This window comes from Orcinus orca, chromosome 14, assembly GCF_937001465.1.
Source record: "Orcinus orca chromosome 14, mOrcOrc1.1, whole genome shotgun sequence".
Taxonomy (NCBI): Eukaryota; Metazoa; Chordata; class Mammalia; order Artiodactyla; family Delphinidae; genus Orcinus; species Orcinus orca.
Genome location: NC_064572.1, coordinates 23,867,238 through 23,884,994, shown reverse-complemented (window position 1 = coordinate 23,884,994; position 17,757 = coordinate 23,867,238).

Here is a 17,757-nt window from a genome sequence, read left to right as displayed (position 1 = left end):
GGGGTGAAAGTTACTGATCAATATCTACCCCTCTCAAACAATGATCTGTGTACCAACCTATGATATGTGGATCTAGCAACAAATCAGAATTTTTCAGTTTACAAAGGAGAAGTAACTTTATGTAATTGTATTACTAGACAAACCCAAGATCCTGGTAAATAGGTGAATTAGAAAAAAAGTCACTGTACGTCTAAGTTAACTGTAGCCATTTTTTTTCTAGAAAATAAAAATATCAAGAATGGGATTTGCTATCATTCTTTCAACTCTCTCATACTTTCATGAGAATTTCCCTTTTAGTTCCACTACTCAAAATTGTTCAGATTTTCAGAGTCTGCTGAGATTTAGTTCAATGGTGTGGGTCTACCTTTTTTTGGAAGATTAGGCTCAAGTTAATTAATGGAGGCAGCTTGGATGAGGCAGCTTGTATAGAAATAGTGTTAGCTGTCACTGTGCCCTCCCCACCCCCTAACTTCTCTACTAAGAGAAAATGAATTTGCCACTGAAGCTGATTTGGTTCTCTTTGGTTGGTTCTTATTTCAGTTATATATACAATTACCTTTTAGAAATTCTTCCAGACCTCATCTAATAAGTTACTCGGGTTTCTATTTAATGTGAAGTCTCAAGTAATTTAAATAATTTATTGTTAATAAATAACTATTCTTCAAAGTGAGCTCCACGAAGTTTTTAGATATAAGGTAAAACCATAAAAAGGAACAAAATTGGGTCATTTGTAGAGAAGTGGATGGACCTAGAGTCTGACATACAGAGTGAAGTAAGTCAGAAAGAGAAAAACAATTATCATATATTAACACATATATATGGAATCTAGAAAAATGGTACAGATGAACCTATTTGCAGGGCAGGAATGAGATGCAGACGTAGAAAATGGACATGTGGACATGGGGAGGGGGGAAGAGGGGGTGGAATGAATTGGGAGATTGGGATTGACATATATACACGACCATGTGTAAAATAGATAGCTGGTGGGAACCTGCTGTATAGCACAGGGAGCTCAGATAAGTGCTCTGTGATGACCTAGATGGATGGAATGGGGGCGATGGGAGGGAGATCTAAGCTGATTCCCTTCATTGTACAGCAGAAACTAACACAACATTGTAAAGCAGCTATACCCCAATTAAAAAAAAAGTTATTAGTTCTTGGCCTGAAATAATAAGGAAACATTTTAAATCTCAAATTATACCTTATTAAAGATAAATTGCACCACTCTCTTGAGCTCATTCAGCTCAAATTTAGGCAGTTTCCATTTCAAACCAGGTTAATCTTGTTTTGTTAATTGATAGCTCCTTTTAGGAAATGCATTTTGTATGTATATGTGTCAAATACACACATATATGTAATATATTATATGTGGTTTGTGTGTGTGTATATATATACACATACACATTACATATATGTGTGACTATAGTCAGTAGGGTTATATGCATGTATGTGTATATGTAATACATACATTTAGAGTGTATAAAAACGTTTTTGAAGAAAATTTTATCTTCTCCTACCTACTTCATTTCTCACAGCAAGATCCTGGGCTGCTTGTATTAGTTAAGGTGGGCTGCAGGCAGCACTAATTATAGAGAGTGCATCTTAATTAATTGGATGCTAGTGGCTGTGGTTCCTCAGAGGCTTGGCTATGTTGCTCTTATTTTCCTCTAGGCAGAAATTGGCAGGGAAGACTTAGGCTCCAAGGGGCCCAGATTCCCCTCCATTCTGTCAGTGTTGGAGCCACCGCAGGGCTACGGAAAGATTTTGCCTGCCGACCTCTGTTTCAAAGACTCCTAGTGCCAAACCAGAAGGCTGCCCCTCCAGGCCAAAGCTCCAGGACCAGCAAATAGGTCTTTTTCACAGAAGACTGGTGGTTGTCTTAGTCGGTTATCTGTGCAGTGCCCTGGGGGTGACAGTCTGTCTCTTCGATCGTTACAGCCCCGTGGAACCCAGAATTGCAACTACCCCAAATCCAGCCTCCAGAGCCCGGTGCTCATTGAACCAGACTTGGGTCTGCTCACCCACAGGCAGTAAAGCCTATCACTGACACCAGGTTGTGGTGAAGGGAAGTGCAGGGTTTATTGCAGGGCACCAAGCAAGGAGTCCAGGGCAGCTAGGGCTTCAAAGACCCGAACCTCCCAAAGGCTTTCGGGGGACGGTTTCTAAAGACAGGGTGAGGGAAGGGCTTTGTGGGGTGTGGGAGTGAAATGGAGCGGGACCCTCTGGTCCTTGCCCCCATGTCCTCCAGCTGCCTTTTGTCTGTGGAAAAACTTTAGCCAAAGAATATGTTTAATCAGAGAAATGAGAAAATGTGGAAGCAAAGGAAAGCAGTCAAACAGGACAAAACAGTAATAGTTTAATCAGTAAGAAAAGTCAAGGACCTTTAGTTCCTTCTCAGGGGCTATAGCTATTAATAATATTCTGAGCCGCATCCTGGGAGCTGTCTTATAGATACTAAAACCCCCACCAGGTGGAAGAAGTTAACTACATGATGACCAGACTGCAGCCATGACATAAGCTGTCACAATTCTGAGAACTGGCCTCAAGGAAATGGGAACAAACAGGCCCTGAAACTGACAATTGTACTGAAAACAATCAAGGTGAGGCTGGTCAGACCACCACATGACCAATTTCAAGATGACGTCAGAGCTGACTGTGCTGTTTCTGCATGTAGCCCCTCCCCCAGCTTATAAAAGCTCTTGCCCACTGGTGGCAGGGGTGGGGAGCTGGCCTTCGGACAAGAGTCTGCCCCCTCCACCGGTTGCCGGCATCCAGGATAAAGCAAACTTTCCTTTCCGCCAACCTGGCCTCTTTATTGGCTTTTGAATAGCCAGACCCTAATTGCAGTTACAGGATCAGCTGACGGACGTTCTTCTGATTGGCTGGTGGTAATCGGGAGTCAACATCAACAACCTGGTTCCACCTGGTCTGGGGTCTACGTGCTTGTGGGCAGCATACAGTTAACTTCTTCCACCTGGTGGCGGTTTCAGTATCTGCAGAGCAGCTCAGAAGAGGGCTCACGGCTTGCTTGACTGTTTTCCTTTCTGCGTTTTCTCACGTCTTTCATTAAATGTTTTCTTTGACTAAAATTTTTCTACAGACAAAAGGCAGGCGGGGGAATTCTGTTCTGGGAAGGCCCCATAAGGTCCTGCGCGGTTACAGGTGCAGCTGCAAAAGACAGGGACCCAGACCGGAGTAAAAGCCCCCGGTCCTCCAGCCCCCGAGATACTGGTGCTCTGAAGCACGGCAGAGGGCGAGCATGAAGCTGGCACCTGCTGGGAAAAAAGGAAAAATAAAAAAGCCCTAACGTTAAAAGAGAGAGAGATGCTGCCAGAACATGAAGATGGGCCTGCCCGCTGGAACAAGCGGAGGGAGAGCGTATAAATGGCGCCGCAGGAAAAAGGAAAAAGCAAGAAGATGGCGCGCCGGTGAGAGCCGGGCAGGGAGAGAAAGCCAGAGACGCTGCGCGCCAGGCCGCAAGTCTAGCTAAGCGCTACCTCGGACGCTTGCCCCTCCGGCCGAAGCTGCAGGACAAGCAGACCAGCCTCCCCGACACTGGTCGGGGCGCCCAGCGACTGCTTCGCCCTGGTCCCTGGAGCAGGTGAGTCCCAGCGCCAGGCCTGGAAGAGCCGTTTCTCAGGTCACTACAGCCTTGCGGGTCTTGGGCACGTGAGCCCCATTGGTTTTCAAAGCTATATGTTTTAAAGGCTTGTCTCTCAGGTGGACGTCTTAAAAGTTGGGGTGCCTGCTGTGGATTCAAATTCTTTGTTCCTCAGGGTATTGCGTTCCCTCCCGACCGTGGGTCGCTGACTGGGGAGCTGGGCTTCATGGTGAGACTGTGTCCCAGCCTCTCCTATCCACTCCAAGGTGGGCCTTTTCTCCGTCCCGCGATTTGTAGAGGTTGCTTAGACAGTTTTTAGGGTTTTTTTCAGGGAAGTTGTTCCATATGTAGCTGCAGATTTGATGTGTCCACGAGAGGAGGTGAGCCCATGATCCCCCACGTCACCACCTTGAACTGGCTAAAAGTCATAAACGTGTTTTTAAAGCGTTACTCTGGTTGCCGTGTGGAGCCCAGATCGGAGGGGACCGCTGTGGAGCAGTGGGCACAAGCGAGCTGAAACATCGGGGTTTGGATGAGAACGTTTATTACGCGAGGAGGCGCCAACCTGGAAGAGGGGAGACAGGCTTGTCGCAAATCCATCTCGCTGGCTGGCCAGTGGATAAGAATGTTAAAGGCGAAAGGGGAGGGCGTCCTCTGTGATCCCAGTTTTGTGATGAAATCTCAGCTGTAGACTTTCTGACACCACCTTAGGATTTTGTTTGTCCCAGGTGGCTGTGATTATTCTATATGTTCCTGCAAGCTCGTAAATCATGGTCTGGTGATCCTTTACCTTTCCTCTAGGAGGCAGTTTATTATTTGTTTAGGGCCTACGTGATGGGCCAGGAATTTCAGTTCTCAGTTGACCCTCCCAGTGTCGTCAATTTTTAAGTCCGCTTGGGACCAGCTGGTTAAAGCCACAGGACATTGTCTCGACAGTTTGGGGTCATAAATGAAGGTAATGGTTTAAGCTAACGATCATGGAAAAGCCTATGCTGGGCTTACTCTTCCTTTGTTTCCGCATTCTCTCACTTCCCTAATTAATAAGTGCTTGAATAGGTCCTTTGGAACTCAGGGAAGGTCTAGGAGACTAAAGCCTTTTTCTACAAACAAGAAACCGGGGCCATGGAAAGGCATTTGTACCCGCAGGGTCCTTCTCGGTTTCAGAGCCAAGAGTTGATGCAGGAAAACCAGGTAGGAAATACAATTTTGGCTCAAACTAGGAGATGGAAAGAAATGGACCAATGTGAAAACTCTTAAGATCTATGCTTGGGAGGATTTACTCACAAACTGGTTATAAGGACAGTGAGAAAAGGAGGAATGAAGCATCTCTTCTAGGTTTTTGGCTTGAGCGTCTGAGGGTATGGTGCTGCCATTTGCTGAGGTTTGGAGCATTCGAGGAAGATACGTAGTTTTTCCTGGCTTGGTCTTATTCCCCCTTTAAAATGTTTTATGATAACCTTTGCTTTCCCTTTATATCCTCTATTACAGCCTGAAATTTCATTTTGGTGTGTTATTATTTGATTAATAACGTTTCCTCTCAATAGATTGTAAGCTTTATTTTATCTTCTTGGCTCAGAACATGGCCTGGCACACGGTAGGCTGGTAATAATGGTTGAGTGAATAAATGTGTGTTGGCATTGACAAGCGGACTTGAGGAATCTTGAGTGCCAGCTGGCTGTTGAACATAGATGTGTCTGGAGGTAGGAAGAGAGAGTTAACCAGATATTCACCTGCAAGATGATGAAATCACCAATAGAGTATAGAGTGAGATGAGAAGAAAGTCAAGGAATGGAGGAACACAGGTCAACTAAGAAAAACTGAGTAAGGCTGGAAAGGTATTGAGTTAGCCTAATGCCTGGAAGCCAAAATAAACAGCTTTTTGTGCATAAACTCCAGGTAGTCACAGGTGACCACAATCTTCTCCTTTATTTATCCTGACCAAAACCTCCTTTAAAATTTGAATCCACCTTTCTCTGAAATACATAAAGCAGAAAGAAATGCGTTGTTCGGTAAATGCAAGGAGAACTTCAGGACTTAACCATATTTAATCTAAAAACGTTGTGGGCAACATTAAAGTACATTCCCTGCTGAAATTGGAGGTCACAAGAATCCAATAGGTGTTAGCCATCTGTGGAAATCGTTCCAGAAAATTTCCCCTGAAGGAATACACTATTCATATAGCCGACTGAGTCCTGGCTGCTTCCTCAGGGTCATCTAAAACTGCAGTGAATTCAAAAGTAAGATAAGCTTGCTTAACTGAAACATGTTTTACATTAAGTAATGATGTAATGACAAACACTTCTTGTCACTGATAATTATTTGACTGTTTATCTATGGAAGAGAACAACCAAGACAGATTTCCTAGTTAGAGCACAGACCATACTTGGGGTGGAGATGGTTGCACAGCAGTTTGAGTCCACAGCCCCTTTATTTTGTTTCTACACCTACTACTATTACTACTGCCACTAAGAATGACAACAGCAGCAATGAAAATGCTTCTGACGGGGTTAGCTCCTTGTCTGGAGTGCTAAAGCCTCTGCTAATCATTTCAAGTTCATTATCTCCCTTCACTCTCACAACAAAAATATAAGCTGACACAATTTTTTTCCTGTCACTCTTATGAGGAAGTAGAGGACTTGATCAGTGAGGTGAATTGCCCAAGATTGTGCAGCTACTGAGTGGTAGAGATGAGACTGAGGTCTCTTGGACGATTCGTCTGTGCATCATTAGATGGTCATTTCGTTTTCTTTGTTGTTTGTGGAATGATCACCCTAAAACTAAATCTATAAAATTGTCATGTAGAGGACTAGACCCAGAATTCAAAACCTTACCAAAGCACAGGTTTGTTTTTTAATTTTATTGAAGTATAGTTGATTTACAATGTTGTGTTAATTTCGGCTGTACAGCAAAGTGACTCGGTTATGTATATTCTTTTTCATCATAGTTTATCACAGGATATTGAATATAGTTCCCTGTGCTATACAGTAGGACCTTGTCGTTTATCCATCCTATATATACTAGTTTGCATCTGCTAATCCCAAACTCCCTCCCCTCCCCTCCCCCTTGGCAACCACAAGTCTGTTCTCCATAAAGCACAGGCAGTTCTTGAGGTCACGTCTAAAATAACCAGCTGAGCTTTCGCTCGCAGCTGTAACCAGAGTAGTCATCCATCCACCAGCTCTAGTTTGTCTAAGGTAAGCACCAGAGATCTCCTTAATGCTGCTTTTGTGAATCTTTAAAATCCTATTATTGGTTTCTGAAGGCATTCATCCATCACCCTCTCATGATAAATCTCTAACAAGGCTTTTGGTTCTCCTTTTCACTTTCAGATTCCCTCATCCTCAATCAATTTCTTCGTGAAGTCACAATCTTGAGTAGCACATTAACCTTGTTCATATCAAAGTAACCCTGCAGGTTTTGCAGTTTTACATGTGATTAGAGACAGGTACCTCACATGCTGTGAGTCTCCTTTCACCATGGGCAGAAGGTTAAGGATGAGCTTTCTGATCTCTGCTCTCATTTATCTCTGTTCTCTGGCCGGGCTCAGGTATCTGCAAGGCTCTGCTTGCCTCTTAGCTTTTAGATAACTCTGCGGATCTGTTAGCATTTTTCTCTCTTATCCACTTATCATCTGATAAAAGTCTCTTTGCATCATTCCATTTTTGTAAGTGCCATTGCTTTATATATTAGTTTGAATTAAAAATTTAAGCCCCTCAAACTATATGAATAATTTAAACCTTTAATTGTTTAAAAGAACCAAAATGCTCTGCTTAACATCTGAATGGCTGGATTCCCCTTCAGAGAGCATCATATTTCTGCATTCAGAAATTGAGCTAATAATTCATAACCACTGTGCCTCCAAAGGTAAGAAGGTGGATAAATTCATCGAGATTTCACCAGAAATAATGCCTTCAAACTGTATAGTTAACCTGATTGCAGTCTGCAATAAGCAGGGGCAGCCATACTCAGGTTCAGAGCGAAAAGCTTTATAAATAGTATGATTGGAAGGTGACATGAGCCCTGTGATCAGCCATACATGTTCCCCTTGCTCATCTGCAGTGGAATTTGAAGTTCCCACCGTTTTCTAACATTTCAGGTTATAGTATTAGAAGCACCCTGAAAATATAGTTAAGTCACCTGAGAAGGGTCACCTTTGAAGTCATTAATGACTATTAACATCAAATTGAGGTTTAGTTTTGAGTCATTTTAATGACTCAAGCAAAATCAGGAGACAATATTAGGAAAATGATAAACTTTGATGGGGTGGGGTGTCAGGGAAACAGTCCATCAGGCAGTTCTGCATCTGCAGGGTAGGTTTGGATGGGGTACCGTGGTGCCGTGTTCAGGAGGGGGTTTGAATGGGGTACCGTGGTGCCATGTTCAGGAGGGGGTTTGAATGGGGTACCGTGGTGCCGTGTTCAGGAGGGGGTTTGAATGGGGTACCGTGGTGCCGTGTTCAGGAGGGGGTTTGAATGGGGTACCGTGGTGCCGTGTTCAGGAGGGGGTTTGAATGGGGTACCGTGGTGCCGTGTTCAGGAGGGGGTTTGAATGGGGTACCGTGGTGCCGTGTTCAGGAGGGGGTTTGAGAGTCAAGGCTGAGGTTTTTCACCATTTTTGAGCCAAAGGTGGAGGAATATTTAGAAAGGTTGAAGTGGGCTGGGATAGAGAATCTGGGAGGACACTGAGGTATGTATGTTTATTTCACAATTTTGTCAGAGGCTCAAACTTATTTTAAAATGTGTAATTTTAATCATACTTATTTCCCCTCTTATGGTTACAATTAGGAAATCATAGTGAGGATCAGAATAAAGACATTGCTGTACTTGATGAAACTGGCCTGGCAGTCTAAGTGTCTCAGAGAAGCTCCTAACTGATGCTCTAGATCTGGTGAAACCAGAATGATGTACATACATCATACGGGAATTTTTCACATTCCTTTATGGAGAGTGGCTTCGAGCAGATCCTTTAGATTCAGTTCATTAGCATGTTTCACTAGTATAAAGCCTCATAAAATATAGGTTAGATGAAAGAAGAGTATAATGCGCAGAATTTACAATGTGGAGAAGTACTTTTTAAACACAACATTGAACATTTGAAGATTAAATGATTAAATAGAGTAATCAGGGAGGAAAAGGAAGAACAGCTGATCTGCCTATAATATCAACAGCAGCAGATTAACCACCCCAAACTGATTATTAGTCCATAAAGAGACAACCACTATGAAAGGTCAAAATGGCCAAATAGAGAAGCATAAAATCACTATTGCAGAAAGATGAGTTTTGAAAATTAGCAGAAAGGTGAAAGCTATTATTATGAAAAAGATAAATCAGAGCAGAGAAAAGATCACTAAGGATGACAGCATCTGGAAAACCAGTAGCAACAACTCTATTTTCTGAATGACAGACTCTAAGGGCTCCAGAAATAATTTAAAGAGAAGAAAGGGACAGAGAACCTGGTGGCCAATAAAAGGCTAAGCAAATCAGTAGTAACTTACGGGATACCTACATCAACAAAGAACTTTAAAAGGAAAAGATAGGGAGGTCAGGAATTCTTTTCTGTTGTTGTTGAAGAAATCAAGCAGAACCTCACTATGAAATAATTGTTTGAAAAAGAACAAATCTCTGTAAAGAACTCTGTATAGGGACAGAGGCTCACATTTACAAAGTGCTAGCATCACAGTCTTTGTGAATCTGTTAGATTGTCCTGGGAATTTTCTCTAGCTTTGGAGTCATAAGGGATATTATCCAAAAATGGTAGCCATAGGGAATAGGAAGAGCCATTTTTATTTTTTAAATTATCTTTAAAGTTGAGCTACTTAGTAGAGGACCCTGAGAGAGAGAAAGGAGTTTGGAAAGAATAAAGTCAGAAAAAAAGGGGGTGGAGAAAGAAAGAGGGGATAGTATACAAAAGAGGGACGAAAAAAAGGAAACGGATCTAAGATTTTATAAGCCTTTTTTGACGTGCCTAGTACTGTGGTAGCTATTTTTAAATCTTTAACTCTTTTTATCCTTGCAACAAATATCATGATACCCATTTTACAGATGATAAAACGGAGGCACAGAGATTAATGTTACTTAGCTCATATAACTGCTGACATCTGTAGCTGAGGATAATCTCTGTGACTTGAACTGCTGTTCTGAATATATAAAGTTTCATAAGACTTGGACTTAGAGGACCTGGATTCACTCTTTCTCTGTCACATATCTGCTATTAGATTCATTCAAGCAACTATTTATTTATAAGTATTATTAGTTTTTAAGAGTCTACTATGTGCCAGTTATTCTTCTAGATGCTTAGGGTACAGCAATGGATTAAATAGATAAAAATTCCTACTTTTATAGAACACATATCCTAGTGGGTAGAACTCGGACAAGTCAATATAGCTGTCTAACTTTGTTTCATTACTTCTAAAATGAGATGTATGATATTCACACGATCTGTGACTATATCTGAACTTGACAGTTGTAAAGTGGGATATGCTTTACAAGTACTGTTCCCCCTCTGATTACCAAGAACCATGCCTGGCATGCAGTGGTGCTCAATGATATGAAAGAAAAGCAGTGAGGAGAAAAAGGGAAGCAGTAGAGGAGAGCACAGCCTTCATTAGGTGGAGAGTGATGGCTGTGAGCTCTATTCAGGGGATTCTAGCCACAGATAACCTGGTCATATTTTTGAAAAGCAGAGCAAAATATTGCCAGAGATAGAGATTTTTCAGCTCAATCCCAGGGAATACATTAGTTGGAAAATAGGAAATTACACTCTGGGCCACTTCCAAAGTGATTAATTTATATTTGGGGTTGGAAATGGTAAGACTAGCATGGTGTCGGTAAAGTAACAAACTAGGGGATGGTGTGGATAGGACTGAAACATTCAGACTCAGATCTGAGCATGTTAATATTAGAATGGATGTTAGAGTTCATTTCCTAGCCTTCTGCCTTCCTCACCTTTTAAGATAAGAAAATATAATTCTGGAATTGTTGGTCATAAAATACCAAGTGGGGTTAACATGGAATCAAATCTTAGGCCTAGACTCAACATCCAGCACTCTGGCCATCATGGTTCATTATGTCTAGCGTTGTTTAGGTATTTCTGGCTCATTCAGTTCCCCAGGGAAGTTAAGACTAGTGTTTCACTGGTGTTTCTCATCTGCAAACATTGGTGAGTCCATGCTTGTCTGTCTTCTCCTTTAGTGAGCCAGTGGTCATTTGAACAGATTGAAGTAGTCAGATTTGCCAGGTTTTCTAAAGTCAAAGACCAGATCTCAGATACATACACACGCTCACTCACATATGCATAATATGGCAGTAAGGTGTGACTTCACAACAGAAATGAGAGATGCTTCAGTGTTATAATTTGATTTGCCATACCAGATGGCAAGCAGACATGAGCCTAAACTTTGGGCAGGGTCTAAAACTTCGCTTCATTTTCACACTTACAGCACTTCTACGAGGTGCACATTGCATGGCCTGAGTCACTGTTTACCTGAAAGCTGCCGTGAGCGGTGATTGCTCCCCAGTCTCCTCACTGAGGAGGTCGTGTCTCCTTTGCAGGTTTGCTTAGTGGTAAATGCCACAGTGATGTCCCGCAGGAAATGACCATTTAGAGAGGATGAGAAACAAAAGGGGAGTTTGGGCTGATAGAGATTTTCATGATTCCAAATGCCTCATTCTTACCCTATTCCATCTTTCCATCCTACCTTCATTTCGTATCAGGCAGCAACATCAATGCCAAACAAGACAGTTTCAAGGGTAAGGTCATTCTGACACTCTCTGAAGGAGCTTTACTTATAAAGGCAATACTTACAGCTGCTTTTGGTTGCAGAGCTCTTGAACAATTTGGTAATCATAAAGTATTTTAAATGTAAAGAAAAAAACAACCTAATTCAAGATAAAATAACAATCTGTGACAGCAACAGACTCTGTAATGATTCTGCTCCCAAATCTGCTAGAAGTAAATGGAGGGTTACATCTTCTGACTTGAGAAAGCCTGCTATTTATAGAGCATTTATTTATGTCTGAAGCACATTTAAATATAAATTGCGATACTTAATGCCTAGTTTTATAACATGTCATTCACAATCCACTATTTTATTTCATGAACTGTATAAGAAACAGATTTATAGCCCTCAATTATGGCATTGATAAGGGATGATGGAATCTCACTGAAGATGTATTTCCCTTCAGTTTTTACTCAGCTTTACTGTTGCAGCATGATGTGAACTAGATTCTTAATGTTTATTATAAGAAGACTGGAAACAAGTGCTCTGACAGGCAGAAGGTATAAGAAAAACGTTAATATTCCCATTAAACATTGCTTTAGAACCAATGCAGAAAAATTACTGAAAGCCTGCATTGGGTTTTGATAATAGGTTATTTTAAATCAAGTTGGAAATTAAAGTTAATTTTGGTCTTACGACATATAGTTGTGACCAATTTCTGCAATGTTTCTGTTTTTAGATAAGAGCCCAAGTACTTGCTGAATGAAGTAATTCACTTTTTTTTGTTGTTACAGGCTAAAGGCATCCATTTCACATTTTGATTATATAAATTTTAAGAGAATTTTAAGATAACTTAACATTTTCATATTTAATTTGCAGAGAGTTTGAGGGACAGCTCACCTGAGTATAAAAAAGGGGGTTGTATGTCTGGACTAATGAGGACACCACATTCTAAAGCCAACCAAATTAGAGATTTAAAATCAGAAATAAAATAATGCAAAACGCAGAGGAACCAGAGATAAGAGGGTTGAGGTTTCAGAAATACTTCAGGGCTGAGTAAAGTGACACCTGACATAGAAGAACATACACTTGGGAAGGAGGCATAGGGCCCAGGATGTGGAGCATGGTATTGGGCTAACATTCTAGAAGTCAGGGAATGTCAGCTTGCTCGTGCTTAGGATGGGTGGTAGGAGACGGAACCCTGCTGATGACCCTGGTGACAAATGAAATAGAAACCTGATAACACCTTGAGCTTTGAGTCAAAAAATAATTCTCTTCCAGTAACAAATGTTAAATACAGGGCTGCATTTAGCACTGACAATTTTTATAATGCACTTCCTCCTAACATTTTTGAGAACCTTCACTGGCAGAAGGAAAGATGCTAGCTTGTCTGGGGTATGACCTAGTTGGCATCCATATTTCCTAGGCAGAAATTATAAGTAGGTTTTAAAGCTTTTGAGGAGTCAATGAAGATTGGGAGTAACCGGTTACATGCTCTTTCCCAGGAATCATGCAAGGCAGTGAAACAGCCCTACCATTGCCATTTCTACACGGAAAGCAGTGTACAGGGGTTGTAAAACCATCTGGCTCTATCCCCTATGTAGGAGCTGTGCGTGGGAGAGCTCTGAGGACAAATTTCACGGCTGACATGAGGATTTCAATCCATTTAAAATGATTGAGAGTATAATTCTTAAACTGTGGTTTGCAACTAGTGGTTAAAGAATTGCCTCCATTCCCTATATTTGTAAATGCTGTGCATTAATTACAATCTTATTTCTTTGTTTATGTCAATCAGTCAGACTGACTTATAGTGACAGACAACTTATATTTGCTTTGTACCATTTATTAATGGAACATTCAATGTCTCTATTACTATTTTTAGTGTCTCATTTCCTTTTGCTATGAACATGATCAATTTTATTAGTCATGATTTTTCTGTTTCTAACACATTTCCAAGTCACTGATGACAGTATTTCATTATCAACTTAAAGGTTTGCAATATTTACTTCTTTATATGCAGTGCACAGACGAATGATGTATATAATGAGTGGAAGTAACTTAGAGAATCATGGAATTTAGCCATGGAAGGAACTTTAGAAATTATCTGTTTGAGATTGAAACCTCTGTTTTAAATATGAGTACATGGAAGCCCAAAGAAGTGAACTAACTTGGCCAGTGTCGTATAGTGAATTAACAGTGATTCTGGGACTAAAATCTGATGACATAACCATTGTATGATGTGGGGCTACTATTAGCTTCATTTTACAGATTAGGAAACCAATACATGGAGTAATTTTAAGTGGTAGAATAAAGATTAGGACTCGAATATTCTGTCCCTAGGGCTTGCCATGGTCTAATCTCAAATTTAGGCTTCAAGTCCAGTGTCCTTCTACCACATTTCATATATTTGCCAGCTCACTATTTAAAATGTATTTATGGTCCTTTTCATTTACAAAAAACATGGAAAATATTTTTGTAACAACCTAAAGGAGGTAGGGATGAAATAATGTCCCAATTTAGAGATGAGCAAATTAGAGAGAGAGAGGTAAAGCAACATGTCTAGTTTAGCCAGTGAATCGGTGGTAAGCCAGCGCAAGTCAGAGCAATACTCTGTTTTATTCCACCTACCACTTAAATGTTAAGAGAACATAACTAGTTGGCTTCTAATAGTGCCAACCCCCATCTCATTTTCTGTGTCGCATCTTCCTGCACTGAGAGACACAGAGTCTCTTTCTCCAGTTAAGCCACCCCAGCTCCCTCTGTGTTGCCCACAGTGAAGTGGGGGTTAGTATTAAATCACTCTCTTGAGTCGCTCTTTTACTGCCCAGGATCCTAATTTGCAACTGAGCACTTTTTTTGCTCATTGGGCCAAGGGCAGAGCCAGTATTTCTACTGTACCCCACCCCCCCACCCAGTTTCTAAGACCTGTACTTTATTCCTGTATGTTAGCCATGTGATATTCAAATTTTTGAACCAAGGAACCACTAGTGCCACAGGCATATAGCTGAGCATCTGTCAGGGCCCTTGATTCTGGAAGCCTCTTTGTAATCTATATAAAGTCTTAATCTCTTTGTAGGCAAGGCATTCCCTGGGTTTCTCTCTTTTATTCCAACATTCTGTGGTAAGAAGATCATGGGATCATGTATGCTACATGAAGACTGTAGTACTATAAATATAAGTGAGTAATATGATCATAATTTTTCTAATAACCTTTAGGGGTGAAAACCCTCTAGAGGAGCAGAGCAGGCCCTACACTAACATTGCACCTCTTGCTTTCTAACAATGGAGGTACTTCACATGCTTTCCAACATCATTGTAGCAAAATCCCTTTCAGATATAAAGTACTATACGCTACCTTGTACTAAGGTGAAAATGACGGATAAACACATTTCCTTTTTAAAATATATTACTAAATTTTAATGAAAGGCAATATTTTAATCAAAATTATTTGGGGAGGTGAATAGTAATATAAGCAGTTTGCATTTGAGTGTACGAGAAAATTTGAAGGCAAGATGTTTCTAGATTCCTTACTGCTACCTTTTTTAAAAAAATTTTTTATAAATGTATGAATGTATGTATTTATTTTTGGCTGCGTTGGGTCTTCGTTGCTGCGTGCGGGCTTTCTCTAGTGGGGGCGAGCGGGAGCTACTTTTCATTGCGGTGCGCGGGCTTCTCATTGCGGTGGCTTCTCTTGTTGCGGAGCATGGGCTCTAGGCACATGGGCTTCAGTAGTTGTGGCACGTGGACTCAGGAGCTGTGGCTCATGGGCTCTAGAGCGCAGGCTCAGTAGTTGTGGCTCACGGGCTTAGCTGCTTCGCGACATGTGAGATCTTCCCGGACCAGGGCTCGCACCCGCGTCCCCTGCATTGGCAGGCGGATTCTTAACCACTGTGCCACCAGGGAAGTCCCTCCTACTGCTACCTTTAATGAGAAGTAACCACTTACTGATAAATAATTCTGCCCTTGAAGAGTAATAGCCTCTGCACTGTTTGGCTTTTTTCTCCCTTCCTATTCTTTTTGTTAAAAGCAAATGATGTGACCTAAGAAAGAAGAATTATTTCTATGCCTATTTACTCTGTGCCCTAAATATACTACCTAGAAGTTTGACCTACACATCTAGGGCCGAGTGAGCCAATGTTAAGCTCCACTGGTTCGTTCAACCTCACGACTAGGAGAAAAGCGAAAGAGATGCCAATATTTTCACAAAAGTGACAGCACCGCAGAGAAGTATCAAGTGTGAGGAAAGACATGAGCAAACACCGAAGTTGTCCTAAATTCACATTGTCCCTGTGGTCCACATAGGAACATCAGATACCAGGGATAGAGTAGGGAGGTATGAGAAACTACTGGGGCAGTATTAGGCATAAAAGATATTGGGCGTCATTTTCAAGCTTCCAGATGGCTCCATGATAACGGTTATTCCTTCATTTGGGTGGATTTTCAAGCACTGTATATCTGTTATCTCCTTGGGTCCTGTCCACAATCTTGGTAGGAATGCAAGAATGATGTTATTAGCTGTTTCTGACAAGCAGATCTCCACCACCCTGTAGCTTAAATTTCTTACACTATCAAAACCTCAAGTTTCCACATGAGTAAAATGGGGATAATAATAGGACTACTTATCTCAAAGAGTTAATTGTAAAGGATGAAATGAGGTAACACATGTAAAATGCTTAGTGCATTTTCTGGCACATAATAAACGGTTCATAAATGTTATCATTATAAATCAGTTTATTAATGGAGATTCCAGAAGGTTAAATAGTTTCCCTCCTGATACTTCTAGTTAATAGTGGAATTGGGACTCCAGTCTAATCTTTTATCCTTCCCCAAGTGCTCTTTTTCCTACTCCTGAGACTTGTTTCCAGGATGAATACTTTTCTTCCTTACCACAGCAGTAGCAGCAGCTGCTCACTCTTCTGTTTTAACTCAGGAGTCCTTCTCCGTTAGTCCCTTTGTCAAGTGAGGAGCTGCTGTCTCTCCTCCTAATAAGCAGAGCAATTGCCTGTTGAGGTCAGTGGTCCTGATAGCGTCTCCTTCCACAGGGAATCAGTGGACTACTCATCAGTATCAACGCCTCCAACTCCCATGGGTCCCCCATGGTGTTGCAAAGTGGTGTCACAGGTAAAACAGATTTAGTGTTGGACAAGCAAGGAGTGGTGCAGAGTGTGTGAAGGTCACAAGGGAGTGGAACTGAGATGTTCCACTGCGGCTGATAGGGCTCCGGAAGTGGAGAAAGACTCCAAGCACAAGTAGGATTACTCCTTCACAGCTTTTTCCTTATAGCTGCCTCCCCTCTTCTTCTTTTTATGTAATTAAATTTTGAGACAATTTTTTAAGAATAGTTTTAGGTTGAATTGAGAGAAAGCTATAGAGATTTTCCATATACCGCATGTTTCCACACATAAATAACCTTCCCCAACATCACTTACTAAAAGGGTACATTTTTTTTTTCCAAGGATTTTGTCAATGGATACATCATAATCATCAAAGTCATCAATCATAAGAGTCAAAAATCCACCGTTTACCTTAGGGTTCACTCTTGGTGTTGTACATTCTATGGGTTTGAACAAAAATATAGTGACATATTTCAGTCATTATAATATCATATATTTTCATTGCCCTAAAAATTGCCCTGTGCCCTGCTTATTCATCTCTCTCCCCACTGACCCTGTCACCCCTGCCAATCACTCATCTTTTTACTGTCTCTGTAGGTTTGCCTTTTCCAGAATATTATATGGTTGGAATTACACAGTGTGTAGCCTTCTCAGATTGGCTTCTTTTACTTAGTAATATGCATTTAAAGTTCCTCCATGTCTGTTCATGGCTTGATAGCTCATTTCTTTTTAGCACTGAATAATATTCCATTGTCTGGATTTACCAGTTTATTTATCCAAGGACATCTTGGTTACTTGCACGTTCTGGCAATTATGAATAAAGATGCTATAAAAACAGTGTGTAGGTTTTTGCATAGACATAATTTTCAATGCCTTTGGGTAAATACCAAAAAGCATTATTGCTAGATTGTATAGCAATACAATTGCTATAGTTTTGTGTTTAGTTTTGTGAGAAGCTACCAAACTGTCTTCTAAAGTGGCCGTACCATTTTTCATTCCCACCAGCAATGTATGAGCGTTTCTGTTGCTTCATATTCTTGCCAGCATCTGGTGTTATCAGTGTTCTGGATCTTGACCATTCCAGTAGGTGTAGTGGTATCTCATTGTTGTTTTAATTTGTATTTCTCTGACATACGAAGTGAAGCATCTTTTCATGTGTTTATTGGCTTTCTGTATATCTTCTTTGGTGTGGTGTCTCTTTGGCCCATTTTTTAATCAAGTTGTTAGTTTTCTTCCAGTTGAGTTTTGGAAGTTTTTATGTTTTGGATCACTGTTCTTTATTAGGTGTGTCATCTGAAAATGCTTTCTTTCAGTCTGTGGCTTGT